This window comes from Oreochromis niloticus, linkage group LG17 (assembly GCF_001858045.2).
Source record: "Oreochromis niloticus isolate F11D_XX linkage group LG17, O_niloticus_UMD_NMBU, whole genome shotgun sequence".
NCBI lineage: Eukaryota > Metazoa > Chordata > Actinopteri > Cichliformes > Cichlidae > Oreochromis > Oreochromis niloticus.
In genome coordinates, this window is record NC_031981.2 from 33,564,778 (window position 1) to 33,587,186 (window position 22,409).

Sequence of the window (22,409 nt, forward strand, 5' to 3'; positions counted from 1 at the left end):
CATAACACTAAAAAGAACATTTCTATTTTTAGCATATTCTTGTTCATCAAATAGTTTGCATTGACTGGTCACTGGAAAAATACAGTGAGAGTAAGATGTGCAGCAACTGCAGACTGAATTCAAACCGACATGGTTGTGGTATGCCTCTCAGCATGCTGAGGCTCCAGGACGCCAGATCTGGTCTTTGAAGACGCTGCCGGTTCCCTGAGGCCACACCAGCAGTAGCCGGAGGGGTATCAAATATATTGGAGCTGCCCCACTAATAAGATAAGTGGGCTAATGCTAGCACAAGAGGTTTGCCACTCATCTCAATCTGTCGTGTTTAACAGTCTCACAGGAATAGCTCTCGAATTTAAATGCTGGGCAGCTGTTGATGGAGTGGAGAAGTGTAGTGTGTATTTCAGAGAGCAGTGCAAGTATGTGTGTGTGTGGGTATGTGTTGGTGGGGAGTGAGCATGGGTGGAAGCAATGTAAGACGCTGGCTAAGTCTCATGGAACATCAGTTGACACTAGAAAAATACAGCTGCCGATAAATCTCCGACAACAGCCACGGACTCATGTTTCGCGCTATGATTTATCAGAGTTGTTCCTTTTAGACTTGCCATTTGGAAGCCACAATCTCTGTAGGTCATTTGTACAACTTACTTCTAAACTTTGATCCTGGGTAAGGTATAAATGTAGGTAAAAAGATACTTGGACATGAAATGAGCTGCATATCATTTTACCTTTTTTTCATCAGGAGGTCCTATTTCCTTCTCTATGCAAAATTTGTCTTAAATAATCAGTGATTCAGCTTAGAAGCTTATATTTAACCACTAACAAAATGTCGTGTCTGCTTGAAAACTGCGCTTAATTGAAATATGTGTCTTGTAAGGTGAAAGCTATTACTCTCACTCAGTCTGTATTGATCTGCAGTTTTAGCCCTGATGAGATTCTCTCAGTGTTTATTAGACTGAGGGAACTTATTAAGACATGATGGCTATTTTCCCTGCTAAACATGATTATTTAATAACAAAAAAATGGTCTTGTTCACTGTGTTGTTATATTGCAGGTTGGAGTGGTTTAAAATGTTTATGATAGAAAATCTGTTTAGAGAACTTAAAAACTAAATTGACTAGATTTACTACATGCCTGCCAACATAACACTGATTTACGTTTATAATAGAAATTTGTTTTACAGGGCAGATCGACTGAACACGGTTTAGCTTCATTGCACAATTTTGGGCATCAGACTACATATCCATGCATCATTACTCTAATTATATTCGTGCTGTTCCATTACATCACTCTACCACCGCACAACTATCCTCATAGGCAAACAACAGGTGTTTGCAATCGAATAACACGCGTGACATGAACACGAAATTTGAATGCAGATTATTCTGGTCCTTTTTTTAAATTCACATTATTTCCAAAATCTCAGAGTTTATGTTACTTTTTAGTTTAGTCTGCATTTATTTAGCTTATTAAAATGTAAACATAAGTATTTTTTATTATGATGATGTTTATCATGACTGGTCCAGCTACCTATTTCAGTGTCCACTTTAAAGAAATAACTCTTTCTTATTATATAAGAAACACACAGCTTCCTTCCATCACACTGTGACATGACAGGAAACATTAAGGTTTGACATCTTCTACATCTTCTACATTTTCACATATCTATAATATCGAGAAATATTGATATTTTCTTAATACGCTACAAGCATTATGCACTTTAGTTTTTTATATAAATGTGTTTCATTTTGATTTTGAAATCAGTAAAAGCAATTTAGAGAAAACAGTATCTGAAAGCATTCGGAAAATGGCTCGAACTGGAGCCCAGTGTCAGCATGGCTTGTGCTGCAATGCACTCATTACTTTGAAAATCTTGACACTAATGTCAACACATCTAAGGGTACTGTTTACACGCTGATAAACATAATAATTTCATAAGTGGGCTTAATTATGACAGGTTCCGTGTTTGTCCAAGTCTCTGCTGTAATCAGCTTTCATCAAACAGTCTTTTTCTCCCTCTCTGCTACGGTGAGGATGTGGATAATTTCGCCCAAATAAAAAGGGCTGGCATAAATCACAGAACAGGCCTTTAGATGGGACTGAATTTGATCTTAGCTTTCCCCACACGAGTTTGTTTGCTAACGGCCGTGTGGACACCGCACACTCTTAACACATTCAAATTCCTCCCGTCGCCCCCATCGCCTCCTCGTCTCTGCGCTTGAGACAACCTGGAAACTACCGTCCAAGAAACGAGGAAGCTGGCACTCCATAGTAAGCACCTCAATTACAAATGTTATCAATCCCAGGCAAAGACAGAGCTTAGCACTCGTGTCTGTTTTTCTCATCAGCAGTGGTAAGGGTAGCAGCAAGAGGATAGGAGAGAAGGGCTCAAGAGAGACAGGGACAGCAGTTTGTACATGCGACGGCGCTTGTCTGAGCGAACGTGTCTATCCTCTAAATCTCCACCGACCACTCCCACACCCCTCTGCCTTAAATATCTCGCTGCCTTCGGTGCGTCTTTCTTGATATTCCTTGGTATCTTGACTCCGTGCCCTCTGCAAAACCTTACGAACCAAATCGTCTCAAATTCAGCCCTCTGAAATAATTAAGGGGTTGCATGCCGCCAAAAATAAGAGTGTGTGTATTTCTGAAGTGGGGAGGGGACATATGTTTGGAGTCCTGGGATGCCAGGGTGAATCCAGTGAGGTTCAACTTGTTAGGAAAACTGGGTATTGCCTTACACTTCCGTTGACATGACTGCAGTATCAGTGGCGTGGGTGTGTTAGGTGTCAGCCACCGCTTGGCTGACCCCTCCAAGGATGTGCATGTTTACAGAGGTGTTCTCACAAACATTTGCCTAGCGCAGCGCGACAGACAGGCCCCATGGGCATGAAGAGGTGTTTATAGTTATCTTGCCGTTTGTAAGTTGTTGTTGTGCCTCACAAGTGGTTTAGACCAAAAACACTAAGACATGCTGTTTCTTGTGATAAAACCTATGGCTTATGACTTCTGGTTATTGCTCCTGTTTAAAGGAGTAACAACTTTGTCAGACATGAGCTGTGTAACATTCTACTATCTGTTAAAGTGAGCACAATGATTGAAGTGGAGTGGGTTGTCTACTAGAAACCACGACATCGCACCCAAGCATCCACACATCCCGATGAAAACCAGAGGAAGGGTTGCGAAGGTTGATGGAGCCCACACGGCCAAAGGGTACAAGCCACAGAGAACCAGAGGCAACTAGCAGCCGACCCCAACAGTCCCAGCAATCGAGAACTGCTATGTACCTAGCAGAGCCCCTTCCAGCCCTCCCCCAAAGTGTCCCAAGCCACCCCAAACAACCACACCAAAATATCCAGCTGTACATCTTAGAATTATGAGGTGCCCACATACTCACAGAGAAAACAAAGACCAGTGGTGAGCAGTAAGAAGGGGAACCCCACAATCCCTTCCAACTGCACCCTGAACACCCACTCACAATGCAATCCATCTGAAGTTGGAAGACTGAATTTCTGAATTCCCAGTTGGAAATCTAAACTGGAACGCCCACCCATGTCAGAGGAATCTCACCAATCCGAGTTCACAATCCAAGATCGCAGCAGTGAACACAAACTTGTCATCTATACACGTTTGTCTATTTTTGACTGGTTGAATAATCCATATGTAGAGCTCTGACTATACTCCATCCATGAATGTGCTATTTTTACACAGAAAACAACAAGTACTGTGCTGCGCTGCTAGTGATGGGTGTATAACTAAGGAGCAAAACAAATCCTGTTTCTCCTAGCTTGCTCAGCTTGGGAGTTATTTTGCTCCTATTTTGCTCCCAGCCCTGAAATCCAACTTCCGATGTTTACGGGACGCAGCACAAGTTCTGTTTCACGTCCACCTGAAGATGATGTTTGCTTTCTCGTCTACAATAAAACCACAGAGTGTAAGATGACCTTGAACATGAGATCAGTGAAATTTAAATTAGATAGCATTTTTTTTAAATGAAGCTGTTCGGAGTACTTTTGATAATAAATTGTGTGTTCTAATGTTAATCTTGCCACTGTTTCTACAAAACAACCAGGTCTTCCAATGATCTGAGCACTCCCAGTAGAAAAGAAATAGTTAAAAAAACACACACAACAGTCTCTATTACATTTTTGTAATTGTTGTGCGATTTTCATTAGCATTGCACAAAAGCTGATCCTGGCAGACTGCAACAATCTCCTTGAGATAGCACTCACTATGTACCTCAAAGAAGTGAAGACAGTTTTTTTCTGTTGTCGATCTAAACATAGACTTTCATATTGTTTTTGAGAAGATAACTTGGAAAACAACTCTCTAGAAATCGTGGTATTTTCTTTCTTAATTATTTAATAAACTGGATAAAGATAGAATATTTTAATCGCTTCACAAGGAGAAAAAAAAGATATGTTCAGAAAATATACACGGGGGAACTAAGCTATGTATGTGTGTGATTATAAATCAGGGTTTAGAGCAGCATAAGCACAGAAAACACAGCTTGGTATAAAGGCCTTGTTTGTAATGTACCAGAAGCCTAAGCTTGACTCAACTTTACAAACAAAAAAATATACACAGGCTTACCCAAATATTCTACAGAGAAAACCAGCATTCATTTTCACTAGCAACGATGGACAGCGAGCAGACACACAGACGTGTATCACAAGCTCGTGTGCACACACAATTCATAAGCATGCAGACTGGGGAGCAGGCGTCCTTTTGTTAGAGGGAGAATGGAAAGTGTGAAGGACGTGACGAGGGAGATAAGTGTCCTCCAGGGCCCTGAGGTTACCCTAATGGTGTCATACATCACCACTCACAAAGCCATGCAGAGCAAAGTTGTCAATGCATGAATGCTGCACTATTACTATCAGCCATTTTAATCATGGCAGCTGTCACTGCGCTAATCAACACCATAACTTCACACTGGAAATCACTCAGAAAAACTCTCTCATCCTGCCGTATACCAAGCTGTATACAACAGGCAGAAAGTTAGTCGGATTGGGGCGGGTGGTGGTGGGGGCTGAGGGGCTGTAACTTTGTAGTGCATCATTGCCCTTGTTTAATGGAGGCTTGGCTTTTCCTAAGCAGTTGTTGTGACAATGCTAAATGCTGCTTTTATGAATGTGCTAAAAGGGACCTCACCAACCCCACTGCCCACTGTCAACATCTCCCCTCCCAACAGGCACACAACCAGACTGTCCAGAGGGGCATTATGGAAACACACAATGAGGGGTAAACAACCCTTGCTGCTCTGCAACTGTTTGTCTTCCTTGTCCTTTCCAATACAGATTCCGTTATTTATCATTTCTGAATTTTGTTTTCATCCACCCTAAAGTTATACACACAGTGGTCTTGTGTGATATCAGGAAAAAAACCTACTTTGATGATTCCCTAGAATATTACGCTCGACTGGACGTCTTAATCCAGCTACTGCTGAACAAATTATCTCACTATTTGCATGAACCAAAACTAACCTGAGGAAATGATTATTCCCAGTACAGTGGAAGGTTAAAAGGTTGGCTCGTGTCTTTTTGCTACTTGCAGCATTTCATGCAATGTTGCAAACAATAAAAAGGTGTCTATTGCCCCTCATTTGGATAATGTAAATGTCTAACATGGCAAACATGCTCTATAAACTGTGTTCTAATGCAAACCTGAGCACAGAAGTCACTAAACACTATATTTTTGAACATTTTGACAGCTTTCTATTCTCTGTCAGCATTTTTGTTTTTTTAATACTGGCTTCTTCAGAGTAGGTGCAAACCTGTTTTTTTTACTAGCATATACTTTGTACAACTCATTCCACATAATGTTTACTGAGCCTGATGTTAGGTAGACATTTTGCAGTCATGCTAATTTGGTGTAATTGCCAAAGGCAAATGTTTCTCAAGGCATCTAACCACACTGTGCTATTGTATATACACATTACAGTATTCCCAAACCCTTAGTGCCATTTCACTGAAATAACAAAACATTGATGTTCTTTAGCTTTTGTGAAATCAGTTATTGGGGTGTTGGTAAAATTTATTTTCTGTTTGCAGACAGTTTCATATTGTTCATAATTCTATATAATTCGTCTAGATATAGGCATTCAGTAAAAGCACAATGTTTGTTGACAGATATCAATACAGTAAATAAACTATGTTGATCAAATTTGGTTTAACTTAGGGTCACTACTATGTGGGTTTGGACTGAAAGGGATTGGACTTATCAGTAAGTTCTCAAGCTACTGGAATGGAAAGTCTTGTACATCATCTATCCAGTACGCTCCCTCCTGTGGCACCGTGTCTTCTTTCAGACTGAAACACTCTGTGGATATGTGCTCCAAAATAAGATAGATATGTTGCCCAGGAAAGCAAGACTTATGATGGCAGCTGGAGAAGCACTGATAATATGTGGAGGATTTCTAACTATAAAGACACTGATATCTCAATATGAGTGATGGAAACACTCATGGTGTTGGTTTCAGGATAGTCGGACAGCCCTGTTTGGGTAGCACCGGAGAGACACTGGGTCAGGTTGCAAACTGTTAGCATTCCTAAGAAGAGAGACTATAAGACGGGCTGTCTACTGCACTTTTGTCTTTTAACAGGCAGGAGAGGGACCAAAGATCATTAGACCAGGGTGGAGAATGCAGGGTAGACCCTAATGCTGGAGAAGATGGGTTGAAAAATGTAGAGAATGCTGGGTTTTTCCTTCCCAATGTCACCAAATGCTTGCTCATAGAGGGTTGTGTGATCGTTGGGTTTCTTTCTAATATTGTGTTTAATGTCAAGCATCTTGAGGTGAATGTTTCTGCAAACTGGAACTTTATAAAAAGAGTTAACTTCAAATCAATTGAGATTTCAGAAGACATAAAAAATCGTGGTGTTTGTGTCCTCAATATTATCATCACCTTCAATGGCTAAAAGTGGGTTTTGCTTACTGTAACATTTGAACGGGATGTCAAACTCATTTTTTAGCAAGAGCCACATAGAGCCCACTTTCCTTAAGAAGGCTGGACCAGTAAAATTCCTCTTTCTATCCATGTATAGAAGTTTAACTACACATTTAATCCCTGATGTAAAAAAAAGACGTGCAATTCCAACAGTCTGTCCCAGATTTTCCACACGGTAAATCTATTACTGTACTTCATGACTCTGGCCTTATAAGAACAGCTGTAGGTGTCGTATCAGCAGAAAAAAGAAAAACTCCAACTCCAAAAGTCCGAAAATGTATCCTCTCCTCCACATTTTACAAAGCCGTCCACTGGGCCAGACTGGTCTCTTTGCCGAACCGATTTTGGCTCCTAGGCCTTATATTTGACACCCGTGCCTTAGGAGATCCAAATATGCTGTTGCAGCAGGAAGTCCATGAGGAAATCTTTTTTTCATTAAGAATGGAAAACTAACAAAAGCTGTGTGATGTATTTCATCTCGAGACTATTAATTCACACATTTTGTGAATAAAAAAGAAGAACGAAAAAAAAAAGAACATAGGCTCAAATCAGTCTTTCGATTTGTGGATGAAAATCGCACACCAGACTTGAGCCCGCCAGCTGTAAGAAACCATATTTGAACAGAGTGGTGACTTTAGCAGCACTTTGTGCCATGATGAAACCTGTTTTAACTAATGAGATACATTACCGTTAATCACCTTCTCATTAGGAGCGACATGTTCCAGAGAGACACAGTAAGATCAGACATGCAGTGTCACATATATACATGTAACCAGTTGCATGCACACACATACATCCTCCTATTATCTTGATGGCTCTGAGGCATTTTGCTGATTTTGTCAATGTGAACCATGTACACAATTTGAACACTCGGCAGTGTGCATGCAGTGCAAATGCTTCTCACATACCCAGTGCTCCAAGGTATCTTAGGTGCACTTTTTTCTGAGAGATACCCTACCCTGGTATAAGGATTCAGACATTCTGGTTAATGATGCCCAAGCCTCCCCTTCCTCCCCAGGTGCCATTAGAACCTCATTTTAAAGGAGAGTGATGGGCCAGGCTCGCAGGGTTATCTGGCCTATCTTTTAATCATAAATGAGACCCCCTCCCCACCCCTCCCCTTCCTTGTCTTTCTCTCCATCCTCACCTCTCTCTATCAACCTCCCTCACTCTACCCCACTGCCCTCTCTCTCTCCCTCTGTGGGTTAGGGAAATTGCTGTATCAGCGTTATCCTCGTTCCCCCCCCCCCCCCCCCCCCCCGCCAACCCTCCCCCACCTTCCTTTTCTGCCTTTATGCTTTTCCAGCCCATCACTGATCGGGGGCATCAGTTCCACCGGGGTGACTCTCCTGTCGTCACTTAGGAGCCGCAGAGTCCTCTTCTGTCCGAGAGGAGGAGAGATGGAAAGATGGGGAGGGCTGTTGGAGAGGGTAGAGAGGTAAAAGCAGGGTCATGCCAATGATAGGACGTCTTAAAGTGGCTCACAGGCTTCTCAAAAAAATCCTCTCGCTTTAGAGCAGAGGATCTTAGGGCTGCTAGCCCTGCGAAACTCTCCTAAAACATTATCTTTATCCAATGGCACAGTGCTATAAACACCCCCCCTCACCCATTCTCGGCAGTCTATTACTTCTGCAGCGTGTGCAATATTTCACAAAATAATTTTTTACACACTCTCTCATGCATACACTATCCACACTGTTTCTACTTTTTCTTTTTTTCTTTTGAGGACTGTTAAGTTTATTCTGAAAAAATTGAAAAATATATTCTAGCGCTTGCAAAGTTTTGAAAGAGTTGATTTAAAAAAAAATGGTGATGATGCATTCTCACCTGCAGGCCCCCAGCAATGATTTCCAGGCCACATTACCATTCGCACACACCACCACCTCAGTGCCCCCTTGCCTTCAGTCATTGTCTCTTGCTGCAGTCCTGCAGGGGGTAAACGTCAAACTCTCCAAATTGGATGAAACATTATGGGAAATATTATGAGGCAGCCTGCTGCTGTGATGGCTAGGGGCTTCTGGTTAATTGAGTTGTTGCCCGTGCTGCATACTGAACAGGACCTGCGGACGGCTGAAAAAGTCTGTTGGGACACTGGCTGTTTTTTTGAAGACATTTCATCTTTATTGGTTAACGTCGAGACAGAGAATGTGCCAGAAGACAGAGACAGTAAGAAAGCGATAGACTCCTCAGGCATTAATGTGTGCATGTATAAATGTACACGCAGCAAACAATTGCAATAGCCTTAGCCTTGCCCTGCATGTGTTGAGTTGGTAGTAGAGAAGCTTTTATACTTTATACTTGATTCATCACATTTCCTCCAAGTTCACGCACAACTTTCCCTCTCATGCCATCAAAACTTTCTCTGCCAGAACAGCTGAAAAATCTCCCCTCTTTAAGCCTGACACACGGAAATCTTTTATCCACAATATTAGTCGGAAAAGGAAGACAGAACTGAAATTTTAAAGAGAGGAGGGGTTAAAAAAAAAGCGAAGTGAAGTACTTTTGATCATCGCTGCGACAAGGCTGAGAAGTAACATTTAGTCATTAATGTCAAAGCGGATATATATCCCAGGATTTATATTTTAGCATTAAGAGAAGCCTATTAGTAATGTGGCTCATCCTTAATCGGGGTCACTGCCAATGAGTAATAATCTTATGCAAATATATTCTGCTGGGAAATGTTCTGATGATTACTATATGCAGATTCAGGTCCCGGTCTCTTCCACTGGGCCTGAAATGGGCAAAAACAGAGATACCCATACATTGCTCACAATTAGGTGAAGCTGAAAGAAGCTGAAGTGCATAGCAGGTGTCACACCATTAAAGAAACATAATCTAACCTTTTTTTAATAGTCACAAAAGAATAAATATATCTGCTTTGTATCGTAAGCTTATGAGTGCAAATTTTAATACCCTTAAATATAAAAATTCACATGACATCAGCATTCAACATGTATATAATGCACATCAAACCCATTTAAAAATATTTTCTTCTATCATGTGGTTACTGCGTGTCATAGTTAACTCTTTCATTAGGTTTTAGAAATCGTTAATGAAAGTGCAAGCAATGATGATGTGTTGCACATGTGCAGTGAAAATAACCGCATGTCCTGCTAATTCTGTGCACAGGCTTCTCGCAGCCCGAGAGGAAGTGTGAGTTTCCAGTCGGTTACTTCATCAACATTTCTCGGTGGGTCAGTGTCCTTCGTTGGCAGAGCCCATCAATTTAGAGGGGACATCGATCACAGCCGCCTCTTGTCACATTGACCAGCTCATTAGCTGGACTTAATATACGCCAAGGGAGTGCTGAGGCCTGCTTGTCAGTCTCGCACTCTGTAAGAAGTTAGCTCAGAGATGTACACAGCCTCTTATAGGTGCACTAACGAGCAAGGGAAATATTATATGATATCATCTGCAGATTTCATTTTATATTATCTTCTTTTATATTATAATTAAAACTTGTTTCAGTTAATTTGATATATATCCTATTCGTCTTTGCTAGTCAGCCTTCCTTAACAATTACATGTATATGGACAATCACAAAATAAAACTTACAATTTTTCAGTCACCACCAAATTTGGACTGAACACTCAACAGCAATAACTCCACCCAATAGACAAGCCTGCCCAGCCCTCCACCTGAGCCTCAGAGAGAGAACAAAAGAGAGACAAGAAAAAAACAGAATATAAAAACTGCCCCGACCATGACAACAAAAGGTCTTACAGTGCTGTTCAAATTCTTGTGGTTTTCTTTTACTGTGACAAAGTGAAGCTAGAAATCACAAAGCAAACAAATGAAATCCAAACTATGAACTTTGCTTTTTATTTCAATTCAAGTTTGCAAATACAAGTGTGCAAATTTGAAAAATTGAAAACTATAACAGAAGCTTTAAATGATGGCACAGAGGAAAACATTGTTCTTTATGATGGCAAACAAGATTTAGCATTTTATTGCCTCAGAAATTTGTATGTGTATCATGGCCCTCTAGGTTAAAACAATGCTTCGTCCCACTGATCTAAACATCCACTCCAGAGCAAACCAGAGTGCCCCAGCTGACTGTTTGCCTTGTCAGACCGGCCCACTCACAGATGAGGGCCACATTGTGCCTATTGTCTGGCTAAATGGTGGCTTCTCAAAGGAGAAAAGGGGGAAACTTGTGTAAACAAGCTACAGCTTTAGCATCTCAATGTCACTGCATGGGTGTCTGCTGCTAAGTAATGCGTTGTTCCTGCTGGCATCACACATTCCTGCCTGGGCAAACTTTGGACACAAATCTGCCTGTAGTGGGACTTCTTGTGAGGATTTATAATTATATTGTCAGAATTATTCTGGAGCCTACATATTAAAACTTGCTGTTGTTCACAGCAAAAATGCGACAGCAAAGAGTACTGAACTCGTGATGTCCAAGGAAGCTGTCAATTCAATGAGTTTATTAACCTGGCTTTAGCTGTGGATGGAAGGCGGGGTCTGAAATTTCTTGGGGATGCGGTGGGAGATGTTAGTATAACTATGGTGCCTAATTTGCTTCCTTTTCCCTTCCACTATTTATGTCTGTTTGTTGTGTTTTGCCAGTGAAAAGATGTGAAGAACCAGTGACACATTTCTTTGCTTTGGATCAAGTGCGTGGCCACACTTTTGACCTTGACGTGCCCTCAGTGTTTTTTACTGTTTCACACAGTCAATTTTTAAGAGGGACGGGGCTCTTCTGTCTCCGGTGATTACTGGCTAAAGAGATTCCTTTATTAGTGTCTAGTTTTGTAACGCTGCCAAATAACACTTTATTGCCCTTTAATTAAATATTAATGGTAGTGTCATTCCATCTCCATTCATAATTAAAGAGCTACTAATGGCTGATATTGCATATTAATGTAATTAAACATCCAGTACTCTGTGTGTGTGTGTGTGTGTGTGTGTGTGTGTGTGTGTGTGTGTGTGTGTGTGTGTGTGTGCATGACTGTGTCTGAACGGTCGCTGTTGTGTGTGGCGATAGTTGTAGTTGAATTTAAACAATACACATATATTATGGCTGTTGTTTTCATTGCAATCAATCAACAATCAATGCAAGTATGTTTCATAGGGTGCTGGTAAATTTGCAGAAATACGCACACGCATTGTGTCTTGTTCCCATCCACACTCCCAACAGTGTTGTGCACATTAAAAGCCTTAAAGTGCATCCTCTATATAAGGTCATTAAGTAGATAACAGTACTGTTTTACACCTTTCACACCCAACAGCTGATCAATGCTCCATTGGAAACTGAGGATGAGATTGGTAAGATAAAAAAGAGGGTCAATTCCAGCTAAACTGACTCCCCACAGATTACAGGACCTGCCCTAGTCACAGTGACTTCAGAATGTCCTAAGATGTGCTTTGTAGTAATAATGCATGACAACAAGGATGCTTTTGTTGTTAATTTGGCTAACAGGAAGCTTCTGCCCTGGAGGCTAAAGTGAAGACGGACAGCAGCAGGAGCAGTGGCCATCTTTAAATCCTATTTAGTGATATGACCCCTGACCCTGCCACAGAGAAGGTCAGACAAAACTTATGCCTCAATGAACAAACTAGCCCCTTTTAAAGTCGCTATGTTAGTAATCGCCTACAGTCAGCGCTTTGGCATTCTCTAGGAAAGTGGTACATGTCTTGATTTTTAATTAACAGGAGGAAACACTGGTGGTAGACAAACGGAGAGAAGATCTTCCAGGTAATAGAATTTTGTTTTAGCAAAATCCTTTTAAAGTCTAAAATCTATTAAAAGAAAGTAAGCCTAAAACAAAGCTCAGAAAACCTTTTTTTAAATTATGCTAACACCTGTTCTGTGATCAGTGCTTCTGAAACTCAGGACCAAGGCCATCTTTAAGTTTCTCAAATGTACAGAAGGTAGGAATTTGGAAAGGCATACAGCATTTGCTGTGCATCTTTGCAGTGTGAGAGGAAAACTCTCAAACCAGCAAACCTCAAAGCTCCCTCATCAGTTATGCAGAATCCAACATCTTCATGTAAACCAAAAGAGAAAAGCAGAAGAGACGAGTGAATGTTCCACCCCATAATGAAAGTCAAATCCACCAGGGCACTTGGAAGCACTACACAGGCTGCAGCCATTAAAAGTCAATTGGGGTGTCTGCTGCGTAAACAAATAGCTATGATTATTCCAACCTGCCATCCTGCGACAGCATTAAAACATCCTTCAATTAGGCTGCCCCGAAACACACTCAGGCCCAAACAAAGCTCTCTCTTCACCTCTCTGTCACGTACCCTCACTCCCACCATGCCGCCCCCGCTCCCTGGTTCTCTGCACACCTTTCACTCATCATGATGTGTCAACTGTTTGCAGGAGAGGGAGCAAAGATGGCTAGCACTTTGACCCATACCAAGATGGCAATGGTGTACAAGACACACATCCTTTACTGTTTTGAGGTTAGGTTAGGGTCTTTTTTTGAACTTTGCTGCACAGCTGGATGGGTAGGGTTTGTTACAAAGGGGGTAAAGAGGTAACTGGAATGTTCTGTTCTCCCTGAAACTAAGAAATGTGGCGCTCTTAGAACAACTCTTCAATCTTTTTTCTTAACTGTATAATATACATAACAGTTTATAGAAATATGAAACATTTAACCTATTATAGCAGGTGTAGGAGCCATAACTAAATATATAGAATTTTGATGATCACTGGGTTTTCATTTGTTTGGTTGTTATGGTGATGTGTAATGGGAGTCACGTGGGTGCTAGCGGTGACATAAGAGGGCGTTGTCAGTCTGTCATTCACTGGGTTTGATTTTGACAGAGAGGAGGGCTGGGTAGCCGTAGTTTTTGTTGACCGCTGCACAACATGTTTTGCCTTGTTACATTAGAGCCTGTGACATTGTAAGAGTCCAAATCGTGAGATGATCACATTACTCTGTAAACTCTCAAAGCACTTTAATAAATAAGCAAGCAATTCCACCTCTCGCATTATTAAGTTGACAGCGCGTCAGGCAAAGAGGCAAGCTCCATCCCCGGCCTCTAGCAACTGTGGAAGTCGCTACAGCAGGAAAGCAACAAAAAGGCAGATTTTTCTGTTGTCTGCCAATGTAATTCTAGTCATTTAAATGCACCTTAATTTTTACTCATTCATTATCTCAGTGGGTAAAACAATCATTTCTATTCAGATTTCACATTTATGGTAAATTTGTGGTTTGCTAACAAAGGTAGTTTCAAAATTCAGTTTATCACATGCTTGTTTCAAAACCCATTTATCAAGCCTGATCAAACACTAAAAACAACATCTCTCAATATTTTGAACATGATGTGACAACATTGATATTTATAACTTGTTTGCAACAGAAAATGTGAAGAGAATCTATTGTAATCCTCTTTTCAAGTCTGACTTCATTAGCAATTTCCTTATCCAAACAATCTGCAAACAAAATGTAAAACGGCCCAGAATCCTGCATTAGTACAATGAGGAGCGTGGCAGTTTTCCCAGGTGTGACAATAAAGTTTAACATCAAAGCATCCATGTAAAAGAGGGTTTGCAAGGTTTAGCGGTTAGGTTAGAAGTTAGCAGGAAGCTAGCTAGCTAGTTTCTTCTTAAATATAAAATACTGTGTTCTGACTTAGTGTGTAAAGTGTAAAGTGTGTGTAAAGTGTAAAGTGTGTTGTGTTAGTCCCCGAAGGGAAATTACTCCTCTGCATTTAACCCATTCACCCAGTGAAGCAGTGGGCAGCCACCAGTGCAGCGCCCAGGGAGCAGTGTGTAGGGGCGGTACCTTGCTCAGGGGTACCTCAGGGTAGCCGTTCAGTGGGGTCGAACCCCCGACCTTCCGATCATGGGGCAGACACTCTACCTACTGAGCTATCCCTTTCCAGTAGAAATACTTAATGACTTAAGTATTTCTAATAAAGTAAATATACAGCTGCATACTTACATATGCAAAGACAGAAAACTAAATAGCAGTGATGGTTGGAGGGTTACTGCTAGCTGACAGATAATGATGTGCTATCTGGTGGTTAGGTACAGAACAATGGTTAGGCTAATAATAATGCATTAGCATATGGAAGCCGTAGGATGAGGTTTAAATTGTTCTCAATAAAAGTTCATGTTGAGGATCCCAGATGAACAGAGACAAACACCATCACATTGCACGAAGAAACACCGAAAGCAAACCAATTTCATCCAAGACAATGTCTGAGCTGAGACCATCCACAACACGAGGTTAGTCATTAATACGCTGCTGTGTGGTTTGGATTACTCGTTATAAAAAAAAGCCTGATCCTAAGCTTAATGTCCACCAAGATGGGATGTAGTGAACAGAGTGACTTTTTAAAAACTTAGCTTAAAGATGCGTGCCACATTAATACTCCTAATCAAAAGCTGGCCAAACAATGGCCAATGATTATTTCTGTGGGACATGTTTTTATTAAATAAAGTAAAACACAAACCATTATCACACGTTAAAAAGGCGACAGTCTTAATCACTTAGATGGGGAAACGGCGTGGAAACATCATTAGTTAACAAGAGGACTGGAATACAAACAGATGGGACTATACTGTGATTGCAACAGGTGGCTGGTGATTTGCTGTATGCCCAGGAACGGAAAAAAGTATATAACTAAAGCGCAGTGGAGGAAGGTTTCAAGAGCAAAAAGCCAATTTCATCAGCACAAAGAGAGAGTACTGGGATACATGGGAGCTGCACGGTGAAAATACTGTGTGCACAGTTTAACAGTTGCACATTGCAAAAACTTCTGAAGATACAAATGTGAATGGCTGCAGATGTTAAATTTGTCTTTGTGGCTCCAGTCTGAATGTACCAGCTCTGAAATGCAGTGTCACAATTGAGGCTTTTCTCTTCAATTTCTAAGCACTAATTTAATCTTGAACTTATTTAATTATTTAAGTTGATTCATATACTTTGTAGGACATGTGACAAACCCGCAAGGCTTTCAGGCTCGCATCAAATCAGGCCTATGTCTCTCAGTTTCTTTAGCATCAGAGACAAGGCAAACACTAATCCAATTGATTATCATTATACAGCCCATGTGGCCGAATTTAATACAAGATTAAATTCAATATATGTGGTATTTTCTCAAGAAATAAGTCTGTTCAAAGTGAAATCACATCTTTAAGTGCTACCAATTCAGGAAGCAGAAATCTCTGGAGAAGACAGAGAGGCTTGCAGTCTCGTGTTGGCCAATTTTGGGCGAAGGGGAGCTGATGAGCAGCCAAAAGTCATTTCAGGGAGAAAGTTCCGGAGAACACGAAGCATGCTGATGTCAAATCAGGCAAGGCAATCACTTTGAGTAACACAAAAAGTTGCATTTGTTATTAGCATCTGTTTGGGCAGCTTAGTTCATCCATTTAAAAAAACAAAAGAAGTGTCACATTTCTTCATCGCCACACCATTTTATTTACTGAAAGATTCATCCTTCCTGGAAACCTGTTCGTCTTGTGTCATCCACCAACTTAACTGTTTTGGAAAGTAAGTCTGTTTAAATTATAAAAGGAGATCAATTTGTATCAAAAGGGGTAAATCAGTGTAATTTTCCCTGCCTCTTGAACGTGTAAAGGTATTATTTTCTCATTTCTGGGTACCTTCACAAAAGGCCTTGTGCTTCATCTCTAGGGGACGCCACAGACAAGAAAAGGCTTGTAAGTGACTGCATGGTTTTCAATTACGTTTGCTTTGCATGATCAAGGGTCGTGGCTCAGCTGATTAATAAAAATTGGAGGTGAATGGTGATGATTTAATTAAAGTGGGTGTGGCATTTCAGTAAATCATAATTTTCCAACATTTCACTTTCTGAATGTCACAAAATGTTGCGTGCCACACTGGAGCCTGTGGGCAAGTCAGAAATCTTTTTTCAGATACTACCAGAATTGACAATGACAGCATGATACAAGATCATATCAATTGCTGATGTGATGCGGTCACATGCTGATGTTGTATAATGATAATCAGCTGGATAAACAGTTATTCTACAATTACATTAAATGCCTTCCTATACTTGTGTATGTACAGCTTTTCTGTTTCAGCAAATGCTTGCCCAAACTCTAGTACTGTGCAAAAGTCTTAAGCCAACTCCATTTCTTCATATTTTGCTTCCAAACTTTCTTGTAATTTTTAAAGGGGTCTTGAGTAATAATTCTGTAGGTTTTCTGAAGGTCTTTGGATATTAGCTGCTTTTCCCCCTTTTCTTCAGTCCTCTCAATTGCATTCGACCATTTTTATTAAGCCAGTTAACACTGACTCATGGATGATTCAAGCATAAAAAATGCTGATGCTGATTTCTTTTGTTCAATCTATGAAAAATACCAAAGATAACACAGCTGGACAAGCATAGTATTTTTACACCAAAGATGAGGTGCTTGGTCATAAAACCTACTGCAAATGATCAGTATCAGAAAGCCACGCCCAATGCAGTATTCACAGCACTTCACTTGTTCAACATTTTATCAATTTTATGTTACAACCTTATTCGACATTGGATTCAAATCATTTTTCACCTCAAATTCTACACACAGTGACAAAGTGAAAGTTCTTGCAATTAATTAAAACAGAAATATTACATCTACACAAATATTCACAGCTCCTGCTCTGATGTTCAGAGTTGAGCTCAGTTGCATCCTTTTTCCACTGAGCATCTGTGAAATGGTTCTACAACTTAAGTGAAATTCATCTGTGAAAAATTCATTATTGGACATGATTTGGAAAGGCAAAGGTCCCAGAGTTGACAGTGCACATCAGAGAACAAACCAAGCCATTGAGTCTGAAGGACTGTCTGTAGAACTCTGATACAGGATTTTATCGAGGCACAGATCCGGAAAGGATATGGAAAAACTTCTGCAGCATTAAAGGTCACAATGAGCTAATGAAACAAAGATTGAACTATTTGGCCTGAATGCCAAACACCGTGTCTGGGGGAAACACCGCTCATCAGCTGGCCAATGCCATCTATACGGTAAGCATGGTGGTGGCAGCATCATGCTGTGGGGATATGTTTTAGCAGCATGAACAGGAGACGCTCTGGACCTCAGACTGGTGCAAAAGTTCATCTTCCAACAAGAAAATGACCCTAAGAACCTAGCCAACAAAGGAGTGGTCCTTGAGTGGACCAGCCAGAGCCCAGACTTGGACCTGATTGGACTCAGCCGGAAAATGGCTTTGCACTGATGCTACCCATCCAATATGATGAAGCTTGAGAGGTTCTGCAAAGAAAAGTGGGAGCACAAAATAAATATAGGTTTGATTCATTCCCAAAAAGACTTGAGGTTATATTTGCTGCCAAAGGTGCTTCAAGAAAGGATTAAACAAAGGCTGATTGATAATGATCGACAATGAGACTGTGTCATAGCTTGGGGCGTTTAATCTTCTCAAAATTACGAAATTATAAACACAGAAAAGTACCATCAGTTTCAAATCCACCATGAAATACCATCCATGGATGAAATTCTGATTGGCAATGACAGTGATCTTAGACACATTGCCAATGCAATAAGGAATTTCAAAAGAGAAAAACACAGTGGAACGCTATCAGCCACGGGTTGGCGTCTCCAAAGCCCAGGCCTCAACGAGCTTGTTAGAACTGTACAAACTGTTTTTTCCCCTTATATACTCCATTTCCATTCATGTTTCAATGTATCACTGTACTTATTTTAAATTTTCCTAAAAAAAAAATGTAAAGAAATGAGGTGCAGCTCAAGACCTTTGAACAGTACTGTACACCAAAGTTTTTGAGTTGCATCACCAGCGTTTTGAGTAATACAATCCATTTGTTCGGTAACTACAGCAGCGACTTTATTCATGAAAATGTGTAACTGTAAAATCTGGCATCAGGAGCACCACACTGTCACATAAATAAAAGTCACAAGAGCAGTGAAGTATTGCACCAAAAACATTATAGTAAATCATATATATCTAACTTAATAATGCTGAAAGGGAGCGAGGGATATTTCAGAACATCAGTGAAAAGCCATGTGCTTCTCATCTGTAAGCAGGCAGAGAAATAATTATAGAATGAAGTCAGTGTATATATTTTGTGGGTTATTCGGGTACACACTATGCAGCAGACCACACACAACTTTCTCTCACACATTTTGTCGAACTTAATTCAAGACTGTTATTCCAAATCCAAACTCACATAAAGTCTTCACAATTATCATGTTTCAGAAAAGTCAAACTGTTGTTGTTCTGTACGTGCGGGGGGCAGGAAGTGGAAAATGATGTTACTAAGCTAGGCATGAACAGATACGATTTGGGCTGAGACTCTTGGCAGACGCTGTAAATGCTAAAAACAGGTGAGCCTGGTTAGCAGATTAATACCACTGGTTAAATACTTATTTAAACAGTCCATTGGAAAACAAATCACCAAGGTGCATAGGAGCTATACATTAATTTGAAACTTGGGCCCTGTGCCAAAGAGGTTTGACAGAGTAACTAAACATTTCCTACTGGATGAGAGCTTCTAAATGTATTGTGACAGCCAGTTGTGTCTCTTACAAAACACAAAGCACACAGAAGAAAACAGACGCACAGATAATCAAGACGCATGCTGCAACGCGTGCATAGACACCTGTGGTCCACACTCACACACACCTGTGCAGTCTCAAATCACACATTCCTCATGTGCCTTTTCTTGTGTGGGGAGAAATTACAGAGAAGACAATGAAAAATGTAAGGTGTTCAGAGTAAGATTAGATTAAGTTAATCGAATCTGAAGAAAAATTGTAGCATGAACATCATGGGAAAACATATCTATTACAGAGACATATTAGCATTTAATTTATCTGAGCCTTTACTCGCTGCTTTTCTTTCATTTTCCCTTTTTCCTCTTCATCTCTGTCTTCTCAGCGAAGGCCATGTTGTACTGTTCAAGCTGTTTCCCTGCGTACTAAGAAACAAAAGCAGACAAACAGCACATCTGCAGTACAGTACAGTTCAAAAATATATTTCAAAGGTCACAAACCAAACAGGGTTTCAACTTTTACAAATCTTTGCATTCTTTGTGTAAAATGGGTCGTTCTTTTCTTTTCTTTTTTTTTATAACTCAATAAACTTGTTTTGAGGTAACAGGCCTTTATGGTAATTGAATAACTAAACAGGATGCTTCAGTGCTACTGCAACAATCTCCACCCAGCCGAGGGCAAAAGGCTCATTTTGATTGGCAGCGAGGATACTCCCTATCTATTACTGCATTGAAGACAAGCAGGAAATGCCGAGTTTCTGACCTACAAGGAATAAGTAACAGCACAGACAGAACAGTGTTGTAAAGAAGACAAGTACAGGAAGCTGAAGACGTGCAGTGAGCTGCACTACTGGCTCCCATGACCTTGTCCTCTCCTTAGGTCAGAAGCTTCTCATACGTCCCTTTGCAAACACTTAACGTTTTGTGGGATGATAGCACATCTGGGATTTTCAGGTACTCACATCTGCTGAATGTTACATAATATATGGCCACGAGTTTATGTTCACTCACATGAAAGCGTTCCATGTTTATGGTTTGGGGTGGTTTTTAATGAGTTGGGCAGGTTTTAATTACACAAAATCTTAATGCTACAGCCAACTGTGTGATTCAGGCTTTACGATAATACTTTTAACATAACATTGCACAAAGCCAAGACCATCAAGAGATTATTTTTCCGGCATGGTGTGCAAAAAGTTGATAGGCCTTCAGTTGTTCCAACACCTTCGAGAAAAACTGAAAAGGTGACTGCAAATAAGATCTGAGCACCTGGTATTCCTGTGTAAAGGCTGTGTTTCAAAATGCTGTTGAAACCTTTGCAGAAGAAGCTCAAAATGCATATGTGTGTAATGGTTGGGTGATCTGAATTTGAATTTTGCTGCATTTCTAGAAGTAAAACCTACCTTTAAAGCAAATTGGTCATTCTTTGATTACGGTTCTATCATCACTCTTATTCGTGCAGTTTGCCTGTTCGCAGTTCTCAAAAGGTTGCTTCAAAAAGACAGGGCCTTCAGTTCAAAAAGGCTTGATTAACACGTAAGTGGGCTCAACATTTGCAATAACACTGCTAATCTATGCAAACTTTCTTTAGCCTTGTTGCAACGCTGAATGCCTGACCAGCCATGCAAAGGCGTATGGTAAAATACACTCTGTAAAAATGCGACAAAGACGGACTTTTCTTCCATCCTACAAAGGATTCCAAGTTTGACCATCCTGCCCAGCTGCCTAGAATAGACAACACAGCCTCTATTGTCGGGGTGAGTCAATCTGTGTGGGTGTGAATGCATTAGCCGTTCTCAACAGAATTATGCCCCTGAACTCCCCCGCTTTGCTTTCAAATATTCTGCGATAGGTTCCCGCGGTCATGTTTAGATCACTTCCGGGCGACGCTGTGCCATAAGAGAAGGATGAATGGTGATCATTCAGTCGCCGAATAATTATACTTGGACCTGCAAGTTGGGGAACACATAACCCTCAGAGGGCAACATGACAAACATGTTTTTCGGGGTCTGGTGACAAAGAGCGTGTTTTGATGTGACTGAGCATATTCCCTGAATTGAGTCATGCGACAGGGTTATCGCCATGGTGCGTGGGCATTCAGTCGCACTGTTTGTCCATCTCTGCGCTTTCCTTTTAACTGTCTGACTAATGGATTTATATGTGTGCGCCTGTGCGTGAGCGTGTATATGTATGTGTGGGTGTTAATACTGGCATGCATATGCTCATTTGTGACAATATAGAGTCTGTGTGTGTTTGTGTGTTTGTGTGTGTGTCACCGCAGCCTGGGGAGAGGAATGGACCAGCAGACGAACACTCACACAGTGGCAGACCACTCTGAAGTCATCTTTTCCAACAACAAGCAGACCACTGGTCATTAGCACACACACGCAGCATCTGTGCAAATGTGAGTTCTCATGAAGGTCCATTGAGTAGCCCTGCTAAACACAATTAATTCATCCAGAACAGTCAGCAGGACCAAACAATCTGTTCTTTTGGCCAATATAACCCAGAATCCCTGTAAGTCATATACAAATAAATCTGCATCGTTCAAAACATGTCGATTCACGCTTTTCAAAGGAAAATTCTCGTATTTGCCAACCTGGGCATAGTGTTTTAATCAAAGGAATTTACTGTGGAGGATGTGTTGTGTGTAGGGATGTTGTCAATGTAAAGACTGATAGAAGATTTCCCTGTGAAATCCATGTAAATGCATCATAGTCATCACAATCAAAACTGGACTTGTGTATCATTACCAGACAGATTTACAATATGATGGAGTTACTGTCATTTATACCATAACCACAGTCTTTAAAGGTTTAGCTAACATGCTTGTTTGTAGAAGCAGCTGTCCAAAAATTGTGTTCCTGATGCCACATCCTCTTCAAAAAGCACAGATTCCTTCTTCAGATCAGTTTTGCAGGTCTTGAACATTTAGGAGGAAAGACATCAACAATGATCTTAAAAAAAGAAATTGTTTCTGGTAAAGGGCATTTCCACACACTGTGCCTCATTCTACAGTGAGAACGAT

At 40.7% G+C, this 22,409-nt stretch overlaps 1 long non-coding RNA gene across 1 annotated transcript in view; it reads right to left on the reverse strand.

Annotated features, from left to right (window-relative positions):
* Positions 1 to 19,750: 19,750 nt before the first annotated feature.
* Positions 19,751 to 22,409, reverse strand: part of LOC102078992 (uncharacterized) — a 20,622-nt gene continuing 17,963 nt past the window's right edge. Inside the window, exon 3 of the long non-coding RNA XR_003214670.1 lies at positions 19,751 to 19,810. This is a non-coding gene — a long non-coding RNA (uncharacterized LOC102078992). The remainder of the gene's footprint in view (positions 19,811 to 22,409) is intronic.